The sequence below is a fragment of the Salvelinus fontinalis genome, chromosome 5, assembly GCF_029448725.1.
Source record: "Salvelinus fontinalis isolate EN_2023a chromosome 5, ASM2944872v1, whole genome shotgun sequence".
Classification (NCBI taxonomy): Eukaryota; Metazoa; Chordata; class Actinopteri; order Salmoniformes; family Salmonidae; genus Salvelinus; species Salvelinus fontinalis.
In genome coordinates, this window is record NC_074669.1 from 54717404 (window position 1) to 54728695 (window position 11292).

Here is an 11292-nt window from a genome sequence, read left to right on the forward strand (position 1 = left end):
GGACCAAACTGAAGCAAACAAAGCAAAATGAGAGTCTCTATTGGACAGGTCCCCGTATAGGTCTCTGTTTCGTTCCGTTTGCTTCCGTTTAAGAAATGTTTTGCAACAGAGTCGGAGTAATGAATACGCCGCAGTGGCCAGCCAGTGACAAATGCGGTATTTCAACAGCTGCATAGCGTGGATCCCAGCCTATGGAATACAAGTTTGAGTTCCTCCCTTCTAATCCCCCTCGTGGTATTGTGCTCCATACTATCAAATACAAGTTCAATTTCAGAAGACCACGAGTGGGGCTTTTATTGTCTTCGTGGAAAATTACCATCTTGTTTTTCCAAATGCTTTTACCATCTAGATTTTTTACTTTTCGGTAGTGATCCAAGCATGCCATTCCGAGAGCAAATGAGCCCAATCAACCCTTCATGACCCCCCCCCCCAAAAAAAATAAACAAAAAACAGAGTAGGCTAATTTGTCCTTAGTTTTTGGGCTATGCTCAGGTCAAACAATTTGGCTAATCCACAGTGAGTGCACAAAACATTAGGAACACCTGCTCTTTCCATGGCATAGACTGACCAGGTGAATCCAGATGAAAGCTATGATCCCGTATGGATGTCCACTTGAATCAGCGTAGATGAACGGGAGAAGACTGGTTAAAGAAGGATCGTAAAGCCTTGAGACAATTGAGACATGGATTGTGTATGTGTGCCATTCAGAGTGTGAATGGGTAAGACATAAAATGTAAGTGCTATTAAACAGGAGATGGTAGAAGGTGCCAGGCGTACCGGTTTGTGTCAAGAACTTCAACACTGCTGGGTTTTTCAGGCTCAACAGTTTCCCATGTGTATCAAGAATGGCCCCCCACCCAAAGGACATCCAGCCAACTTGACAACTGTGGGAAGCACTGGAGTCAACATGGGCCAGCATCCCTGTGGAATGCTTACGGCACCTTGTAGAGTCATGCCCTGACGAATTTAGGCTGCTTTTAGGGAAAAAGAGGGTGAAACTCAATATTAGGAAGGTGTTCCTAATGTTTTGTACACTCAAGGTATATTTCCATATTTCCTATTCTTAAAGATCAAGGGGTATTAAATGAATTGGAATGACTGGAAATCTGACAGAAATTTAAAGATATTGCCTAATCATAGTAGATAGCAATGGGTTAGAACAAGCCTACATAACCAACCCATAAAGTAAAATGTAACATTGATTTATCCTGCAATAGATGTCGTTCAATTGGTAATATACACTTTTGTCTTCTTCTAATGCCTCTTCAGTAGTGTTGATGTTTATTGGGATGACTCTTGTCCTGAAGGCAGACTGAGCAATTTCTGCTAGGAAAAACTCCCTAGAAAGGTAGGAACCTAGGAGGAAACCTAGAGAGGAACCAGGCTCTGAGGGGTGGCCTGTCCTCTTCTGGCTGAGCCGGGTGGAGATAGTATATAGCCAGGGGACAGCAGAGGGAGCGCACCCCTATCCACATCGACGGGACCACTGTGGAGAAGGTGAGAAGCTTAAAGTTATCAGCGTACACATCACTGACAATCTGAAATGGTCCACCCATGCAGACAGTGTGATAAAGAAGGCGCAACAGCGCCTCTTCAACCTCAGGAGGCTGAAGAAATTCGGATTGGCCCCTAAGACCCTTAAACTTTTACAGATGCACAATAGAAAGCATCCTATCGGGCTGTATCACCTCCTGGTATGGCAACTGCACGGCTCGCACCCGCAGGGCTCTCCAGACGGTGGTGCTGTCTGCCCAACGCACACTGCCTGCTCTCCAGGACCTACAGCAAAGGCCAAAAAGATCATCAAGGACATCAACCACCTGAGCCAAGGTCTGTTCACCCTGATATCATCCAGAAGGCAAGGTCAGTACAGGTGCATCAAAGCTGGGACCGAGAGACTGAAAAACAGCTTCTATCTCAAGGCCATGAGATAAATAGCCATCACTAGCCGACTACCACCTGGTTACTCAAGCCTGCACTTTAGATGCTGATGCCCCATATATTATAGACATGGAATCACTGGCCGCTTTGATAATGGAACACTAGTCACTTTAATAATGTTTACATACTGCTTTACTCGATTCATATGCATATACTGTATTCTACTGTATTTTAGTCAATGCCACTCTGGCATTGCTTGTCCTAATATTTATATATTTCTTAGTTCCATTCTTTTACTTTTAGATTTGTGTGTTTTGTTGTGAATTACTACTACTGCACTGTTGGAGCTAGAAACACAAGCATTTTGCTACACCCGCAATAACATCTGCTAATATGTGTATGTGACCAATAACATTGAATTTGATTTAGGGTTAGGGTTAGGTTTAAAATCAGATTTTATGACTGTGGATGTGCCAGCTACTAACCTGCGCCTCTTAACAGGAAAGTAATCAAAAATTAGCTGAAAGTCAGATTACATTACTGAGTTTGGGTAATCCAAAAATTACGTTACTGATTACAATTTTGGGACAGGTAACTAGTAACTGTAACGGATTACATTTAGAAAGTAACCTACCCAACCCTGCTTTTCTCTGTTATTTAAATAGAAATAATGTGTAAAGCAACAACCCTCTAAACGAACAACTTTAAGAAGTGGATAATTATCTACTCTTCTTTTGTACAAAGTTACAGCTAGGATTGGGGTCAATTCCATCGCATTTCCGCCAGAGGAACAAAACGTTCCTGTGTGTGATTGATCAGAGGTAATTTCATGTACAAATAGGACCTTTAAGTATCTGACCTGTCAATCACTGTGGCCCCCATTACCATGGAAACGATTGACAGAGATGAGCAAGGATGGTAAGGATGTTTATCTTTATGGTATGCCATCACACTGACATCTTCTATAGATTACTTCCCTCAGAGAAGGTGGGACATTGTCAATCATCCAGCACATTATTCAGCACATTATCAAACCATTTTCCTATATCTTGTTTTTGAGATGGAGTGGTGAACAAGCTTTTTGCAGCCAAATTGTATCTATGATCGTATGCTATTGTTCGAGGTTCACCTAAGGGTCATGATTGGGGCCATACCAAATGATTGATGTATGAGAATAAATGCTTATGTTGTATTAATAGAAGGGGAGGCGTTATAAGACCCCTCTTTCCTTACATTTATAGGGTCCTAGACTACAGATTAACAATATATATACTTTATGAGGTTTTAATATTGTTCCAGAGTTGTTTTCTAGTTCTCTTTCTCTCTCTGCCTCTTATAAAGAGACCCCTTTGAGAAATGTGTGACTGAGATAGAACTCTGCAGGGGAGTGTAGGAGATAAGACTAGTCAGACGTTCCACTATAAATCAACTTGGACATTTGCTGCTAAGCTTTTAGATAACACACTAAGAGCCTTGTTTATATAGCTGTGTTGGCATGGTTTTGGTCTCACGAGTGAAAGATAATGACGTAGGCAGTGACATCACTTGGGGTTTGATAAAATAACACGGGACCTTTTTTTTGATGCAGAACTTACTCGGAAACATGCGTGCTATGTTCCTGTTTGTCAACTTCTGTCTGCAATTGCATTAAAAGTTTATTGTCAAGATATTGTCATAATGCTAATTTCACCAATGAGCCAATGATTGACAAGGGCAGAGGAACGAACCCTAACACTATCCATGTTTTTTGTATGTTATTTTTTATATCTGAAGATGAATCAATGATATCAGTCCACACCCGGCCATGATTACACACAACCGTGTGTGTCCTTTGACACTATATAAACTAGTGACCCGCAGTGTTTGTCATTATACCCTGATGAAGACAGCTTGTCTGTCGAAACGTTGGTTTATTAAATTATTGCATCTGAGCTCCTAGAGTGTGCGGCTCTCCTTTAATTTTTCAAACAAGCTTATTGGAACTGCTGTTGTTCATTAACGATTTACAGTTCACAAGCATCTGATTCGCTCAGAGAACTCTCCTCTGCATCATTATGATGAAAGACAGTAAAGTGAGCTCCAAAAGTATTGGGACATTGACACATTGAATTTGTCTTTGCTGTATAGCCCAAAGAAATACATTGAATAACACGTTCATGAATGGCAAAACAGAAAGTCAAAGATTAAATCTTAAGTAACAAGGTTTTAAAGTGTATTTCCTACTATATCTATACTATTATATCAACTATATCGAAAAAAAACATTTTTTTGAACTCATGTTTGGTCATGATATTTTTGGGACATTGGACACGTTACGCAGTTTTTACATTCAGGTACTGGGTTACCTTCAGACGACTTCAGACGACTCCCCTGAAGCTTGTGTGCGTCAGAGCAGAACCTTCATGTCCGTGAGAGTCTCCCCTTTATACTGGTTACATATTAATTCGTAGCTCCAACGGTTCAGTCTGGACAATAGGTTTTGTGAGAAGACCTCTTAGAAATGAAGACGTACGCGACAGAGAGTTCAGACAACTGCTGTAAAGCTTGTGGATGTTGTAGGAGTGAGTATCCCCTTTCGATATTGATGAAATATTAGTTTGTAGCCGACACTGTTAAAACATCTCTGGGCTAGGGGGCAGTATTTTGACGTCCAGATGAAAAGCATGCCTAAAGTAAACTGCCTGTTACTCAGGCCCAGAGGCTAGGATGTGCATATAATTGGTAGATTTGGATAGAAAACTAATGTCTGTGAGTATAACAGAACTGATTTGACAGGCGAAACCCCGAGGACAAACCATCCAAACATTTTTATTTTAGCCTACCACTGTTTCCAATGGCTGTAATGTTTATTATGAGTCGAAATCCTCCCAGGGAGCAGTTCCCAGGGCTTCCACTAGATGTCACCAGTCTTTAGAAAGAGTTTCAGGCTTGTTTTTGGAAAAATTTGCTAGAATTTGTAGTTTGTCTAAGTGGCTCCCATTTTGGCTGTAGTGTTTTCATGCGCGTGGATGAGAGCGCGTTCTTTGTTGTTTATCTCCGGTAAAGACAATAACGATTCTCTGTCTTAAATTGAATTGTTTATTTACATATTAGGGTACCTGAGGTTTGATTTTAAACGTTGTTTGACTTGTTTGGAGAAGTTTATTGGTAACGTTTGGGATTAATTTTGTATGCATTTTGAAGGAGGGAAACCGGTGGATTATTGAATGAAGCGCGCCAGCAAAACTGAGTTTTTGGGGTTATAAAGAAGGACTTTATCGAACAAAAGGACCATTTGTGCTGTAGCTGGGACCTTTAGGAGTGCCAACAGAAGAGGAAGAGTAGAAGAGTACGACCCTGCCTCACACAGGAAGCGGCGCAGGTCCTAATCCAGGCACTTGTCATCTCCCGTCTGGATTACTGCAACTCGCTGTTGGCTGGGCTCCCTGCCTGTGCCATTAAACCCCTACAACTCATCCAGAACGCCGCAGCCCGACTGGTGTTCAACCTTCCCAAGTTCTCTCACGTCACCCCGCTCCTCCGCTCTCTCCACTGGCTTCCAGTTGAAGCTTGCATCCGCTACAAGACCATGGTGCTTGCCTACGGAGCTGTGAGGGGAACGGCACCTCAGTACCTTCAGGCTCTGATCAGGCCCTACACCCAAACAAGGGCACTGCGTTCATCCACCTCTGGTCTGCTCGCCTCCCTACCACTGAGGAAGTACAGTTCCCGCTCAGCCCAGTCAAAACTGTTCGCTGCTCTGGCACCCCAATGGTGGAACAAACTTCCCCACGACGCCAGGACAGCGGAGTCAATCACCACCTTCCGGAGACACCTGAAATCCCACCTCTTTAAGGGATACCTAGGATAGGATAAAGTAATCCTTCTGACCCCCCCCCCCCTTAAAAGATTTAGATGCACTATTGTAAAGTGGCTGTTCCACTGGATGTCATAAGGTGAACGCACCAATTTGTAAGTTGCTCTGGATAAGAGCGTCTGCTAAATGACTTAAATGTTAAATGTAAATGTAAGATCTTCAAAGGTAAGGCTTTTATTATATCGCTATTTCTGACTTTCGTGGTGGCGCACCTGCTTGGTTGAAAAATGTTTTTCATGCTTTTGTATGCGGGGCGCTGTCCTCAGATAATCGCTTGGTGTGCTTTCGCCGTAAAGCCTTTTTGAAATCTGACACAGCGGCTGGATTAACAAGAAGTTAAGCTTTATTTTGATGTATGACACTTGTATTTTCATGAATGTTAAATATTTATATTTCTGTAATTTGAATTTTGCGCTCTGCAATTTCACCGGATGTTGTCGAGGTGGGTTGCTAGCGGAACGCCAGAAAGGTTAATAAAAAAAGTGAAAGCGTAGTTTTGGTGCTGTAGTTCTGGATGACTTTTCACTGGACGGAATGACAACTGCCAACATCCAGCTCCTTAATATTCTGCTTTACTCTACAGGACCTTGAGCAGCGCCTTAATATTCCGATTTACTCTTCAGGACATTGTGCAGCTCCTTAATATTCTGCTTTACTCTACAGGACCATGGACAGCACCTGAATATTCTGCTTCACTCCACAGGACCATGGACAGCACCTGAATATTATGCTTTGCTCTACAGGACCATGGACAGCTATTCTGCTTTACTCTACAGGACCTTGGGCAGCTCCTTAATATTCCGCTTTACTCTACAGGACCATGGACATCGCCTTAAATATTCCACTTTACTCTACAGGACCTTGGACAGCTCCTTAATATTCCACTATACTCTACAGGACCATTAGAAATTCCGCACACTGTTGTACTCTACAAGACCGTGACAACTCCTGCACTCTGCTCTACTCTACAGGACCATGACAACTCCTGCACTCTGCTCTACAGGACCCTGGACAGCGTCCTCCTGACTAGGCAGTTTAACAGCACTACCCTCCACCCTCGCAGGACCTTGAGCAGCAGCTAACCACTCCACTCTAGAGGTCTTCAAGGATCCACATGTACCCTAATAACAGAGACCAGATTCAGGACTTGAGCGGGTCCGGATCCAGAGATTCCATATAATGTCACAGATCTGGGTCGGATCTGATATGATTGTCACAGGTTTAGGGTATGTGTAACTTTACTGACTTATCCAGAATGTACATATCCAAATGCGAGAGCTGCAGTAGAGAGAGAAATGTAATAATTGCTGCTGCTCTTTTCACGAGAGAGGCAAGTGTAGCTCGTTGTTGGCCAATCATAAGTCATTAAAGCGTCATAGAGCCTCCTTGTGTGGCAAAAGTTAAGAAATCTAGTCAATGGAAGATGGGATTAAAAATGTAAATGACAGAATTAAAAGTTAAAGGAGAAGGACTGGGTAGAAACGACCAAGAGCCAGCAGGTAGGCTGCTACTTAATATTCTGAATGGAGTTGTTGTTGTTTGTAACTGTAGGATGAGAAAGCACATGCAGCCTCAATTAGCCTAGCTAGCTACAGTAGCAGAAGTAGCTTCTCCCGGTTTGATGCAGTCACGACAGGTACTACGTGATCATATTACATGATAAATAACCTCGCTCTGGCAGCTATTAGTCTACTATAGCACGAGTCGGCTTGGTTGGTTGACGTCTCTCGTCTCTCCCTCCCTTCTCCCTGCTCCCTGTGTCACTAGCTATAAGTAGCACGCCCCCTCTTCCACCTGCTAGAGTGGCACTTCTCTCCCCCTCCTCTACATTGTGCTTTATCAGCTCCGGTTCGGATCGTGTGTGGATCTGACCAGGTCTATACAGAACCAGTCTAGTTATCCTTGGGTTCGTTTGGAACAGGGCTCTATATTTTAAAATAGATTAATGCATATCAAGTCCGGGTGGGAAAGTTCCAGGTCCATTTCGGATGGACCTCTACAGGACCTTGGACAGCTACCCCTGACTAGAATGACTTTCATCCCCACCCGCCAACCTCGCAGGCCAATGGACAGCACCTAAACACTCCAATCTCTACAGGTCCTCGGACAGCTCCGAACTACTCCGTACCACAGCACCTGAAGGCACTTGGTAGTGCAATCACCCAGCTTCAAGGTATTGAGCAATCACATAACAGATATAATAGCCTGCCTCAAAAACTGCACCAATCAGAAGTTGAAGTTGAAGCTGAAAGCCAGCATCCTCTGGCCAGCAACTGCTGTGGTCCATTCCTCTGTCCTTCTCCTCCCTCTAAAGTGTTCAATCATGGACTGACTCATATGAAATATGGTGGAAACACCTCTGGTAAAGTATAAGGTCTTTCCATGTGACAAAAAGAAACCCTTCTTCAATGCCTCGGGTTTGGAATTGTGCTACTAAGCAGAAAGGATGGTATAATGGTCTGTTAGCACTATTCCCAGTACCACCAATAAAAATACAAGGAAGAGCAGGAATCTCATAAAAGTGAAGTGTATTCAGAAACAAAGAGATTTCATGTAAATCAACCACAATCCCCCAACAACACAAAAAGGAAGTTAAAATCCAAGCCCCCCAAAAATCCAGAGACAATGCCCAATCAATGTAGACAGCGAGCAAATACAACCAGCCGAGCAAAGGAAGAACAATTATTGCTCTTACCACTTCATTTCAGATGACTCTGTCGTGATGTGTGTTTTGTCCTTTATTTTATTTTTAATCCCAGTCCCCGCAGGAGGCGTTTTGTCTTTTGGTAGGCCGTCACTGTCAATAAGAATTTGTTCTGGTTAAACGGTAAAAAAAAATAATAATTAAAAAGGTATTCTGATGAAATGTCAGCCATAGAAAGTAAATTGCCATCCAATAGGCCTTATAAAAAAGATGTAATCTACAATGGTAGTCCACAAGAACTTGATTCATGATATTGAAAGTTTCCCAGCCTCAGACAAATCGGTTTTTATTTGACTGTTTTCTCCCCACCTGCCACACCTCAATACCTATTTCACAAACCAGGAAGTGGTTTGGGTGTTACTATAGTAGAGAGGGGCGTGACCAGGCAGCTCCAGGGTTGTCCCTTAGGTACAGATCTGGGATCAGCTTTCCCTGCCCTAATCCTGACTTTAAATGCAAAACTCACCCAAGGTCACCGTCTAGGGTGCAACTTCCCCCTACACCGACCGAACAGAGCCTACAACCTACACCCACTTTAAAGTGTAACTACTACCCCAATTCCTTCCAGACCTGTATTTCACTTCCTGTTGAGAAACCTGAAAAGTGGGTGTTTCATAAGAAGTAGTCATATTTCAATGACTCATTAATAGGCACAAAACACTCATCGATCCAAACAAGCTCTACCATAGTTGATACTGAGGCAAAACCTTGTCATCTGCTTCGCTGTCTGGCAGCCCTGTCATTTCCAGCCCACACACAGTCAGCCTATTTACATGCTGTTAAATATGCATTGCAAAGTTTTTAGTCAAGGTAATGTATAACTGCAACTGAAGGCTGGTACTAACAGTTTAATATTTAGGAAATGTGGTGACCAAATCACGGTAAGCCAATTATCACAGTAATGCACGACCTGTGTGTTATCATTAAATAAGCGAACATGCACGCACACACACACACACACACACACACACACACACACACACACACACACACACACACACACACACACACACACACACACACACACACACACACACACACACACACACACACACACACTTATAGTACAGGGTTCACTCTGATTTACTCTTTTGGCGTTCTGTAAAAATATAGAGCTACCACTCTGCAGGTAATAGCCTTTAATTTTACAGTGAATGGGAAATGTATTATCTTTTCCCCCGCAATTCCATTCTGTCATTTTGAAGGACAATGGGTTCATGTATCCCTGAGGTATTGTACTAATGCATTTGGTCCTGCAAAGTTACCAACATGATGGCTTGTAAGCAAAGTCAAATGCATGGCAAGTTGTAACACATTTTTCGGGCCAGCTGAATCAATCTCCCACATTTACAAAGATGGTTTAGTAAAATACGTGTCAAATCCCAACTGTGCACATGCACGTGTGGCTTCTTTACTTATTTCTGCATTTCGATATCCCCACCGATAGTAGGACAGCTGAACGTTTTGGCTGAATATTCCCTCCAGAATATTCCCTCCCTCCTTTTACCAGTCCATCCTCGGTAACATTCTCAGTCACAGCATGCTCCAGTCAGACACAGTGTGCGTCCCAGCAATTTCTCCTGAATTGAACACTTGTTCACTACTTCCCGCAAAGTTCCCATCCTATTTCTTATGTCAGTCATTTTTTTTCTCAAGTGAAGTGATCAAGTGCACACTTTGGGAGGAAGGAGAGATCATTGGGAAAGAACCACAACCACATCATCCTTACAGCCAACTCTGACATATGAATCGGTTGAAGTGACAGACAGGGTTAACTGGCTCCCAGGTCTCATTTGGTTTTTTCTAAAAGATAAAAATTCAAAACAAGCTTGAAGGCTTATGTGGAGAGATGCTGCTGAGCCATCTCATGCATACTGGATTTTGATCCAATATCTCATTACAAACTGAAGCTTTGAATTATACGAACAGTACTGTTGCGGGCCTGCGGCAATGTCAGCCAAATGATTTCACTTTGCATTCTGTGTACTGCATATTTTAAATGTGCCTAACTGTTGCCACAGGAAACCAATTTGGTGGCATTTTAACTACATACCTGGTGATATTTCAACTGAACGCAAACGCCAGCCCAGAACACTGAAAGTCTCACAGGTAGCTCTCATTCCATCCATCTCATTATATCTTATGCTCACATTTCACTTTCAGTTTGGGGGTTTGCCTTGAAACTCATCGTCAGGGTAGAACGGTCCTGGGGCCAGCACTGTAATGCAGCCAACATATCTTGCTGCCCTCAACGGCGGGTCAACCTTGAATGTGATTGTGCCCCAAAAATAGCTACACTAATAGTTTGTCATGTATTCCTGTAGTCTGATTCTTCTTTTTTTACTTCCCATGTTGTTCAGTCACCATCAGTGGTGTGTATTCATGGATGCCAAGGGAAGCCAGGCTTCCCCCCAAAAATGTACCAATAATAAAATAAATCTCTGTGTTTCATAATTGTCCTTCAATTCACAAGAGACTGAATGTATCTCACTGGAGAAAGCATCCGAGCGAGCGAAACAGCGCCCCTCTGTCTCTCTATGTGTAGCTCATCTATCTGATGCTGTCTGGTCAAAAAGAGTATGATATTGTTGCCGCCCGCAGCATTGAATGCAAGGGAAGCCAGCGAGCATTTTACCTCCCTTGATTAAAAAAAATTATTACATAATAACCAGTCAGTATTGAGCTAAGTGAGCTCAACTGAGTGAGCTCAACTGTGAATGGTCCTGGCGCACTAAAAGAAAGTGTCAAGGGAAGCTAGTTTGGATTTGGCGTCACACCAATCACATCACATCAAGCCAAATATCATTGACAGAAGAAATCTTGAATCGTTGCATCTCGTTGTGTTGTTGTT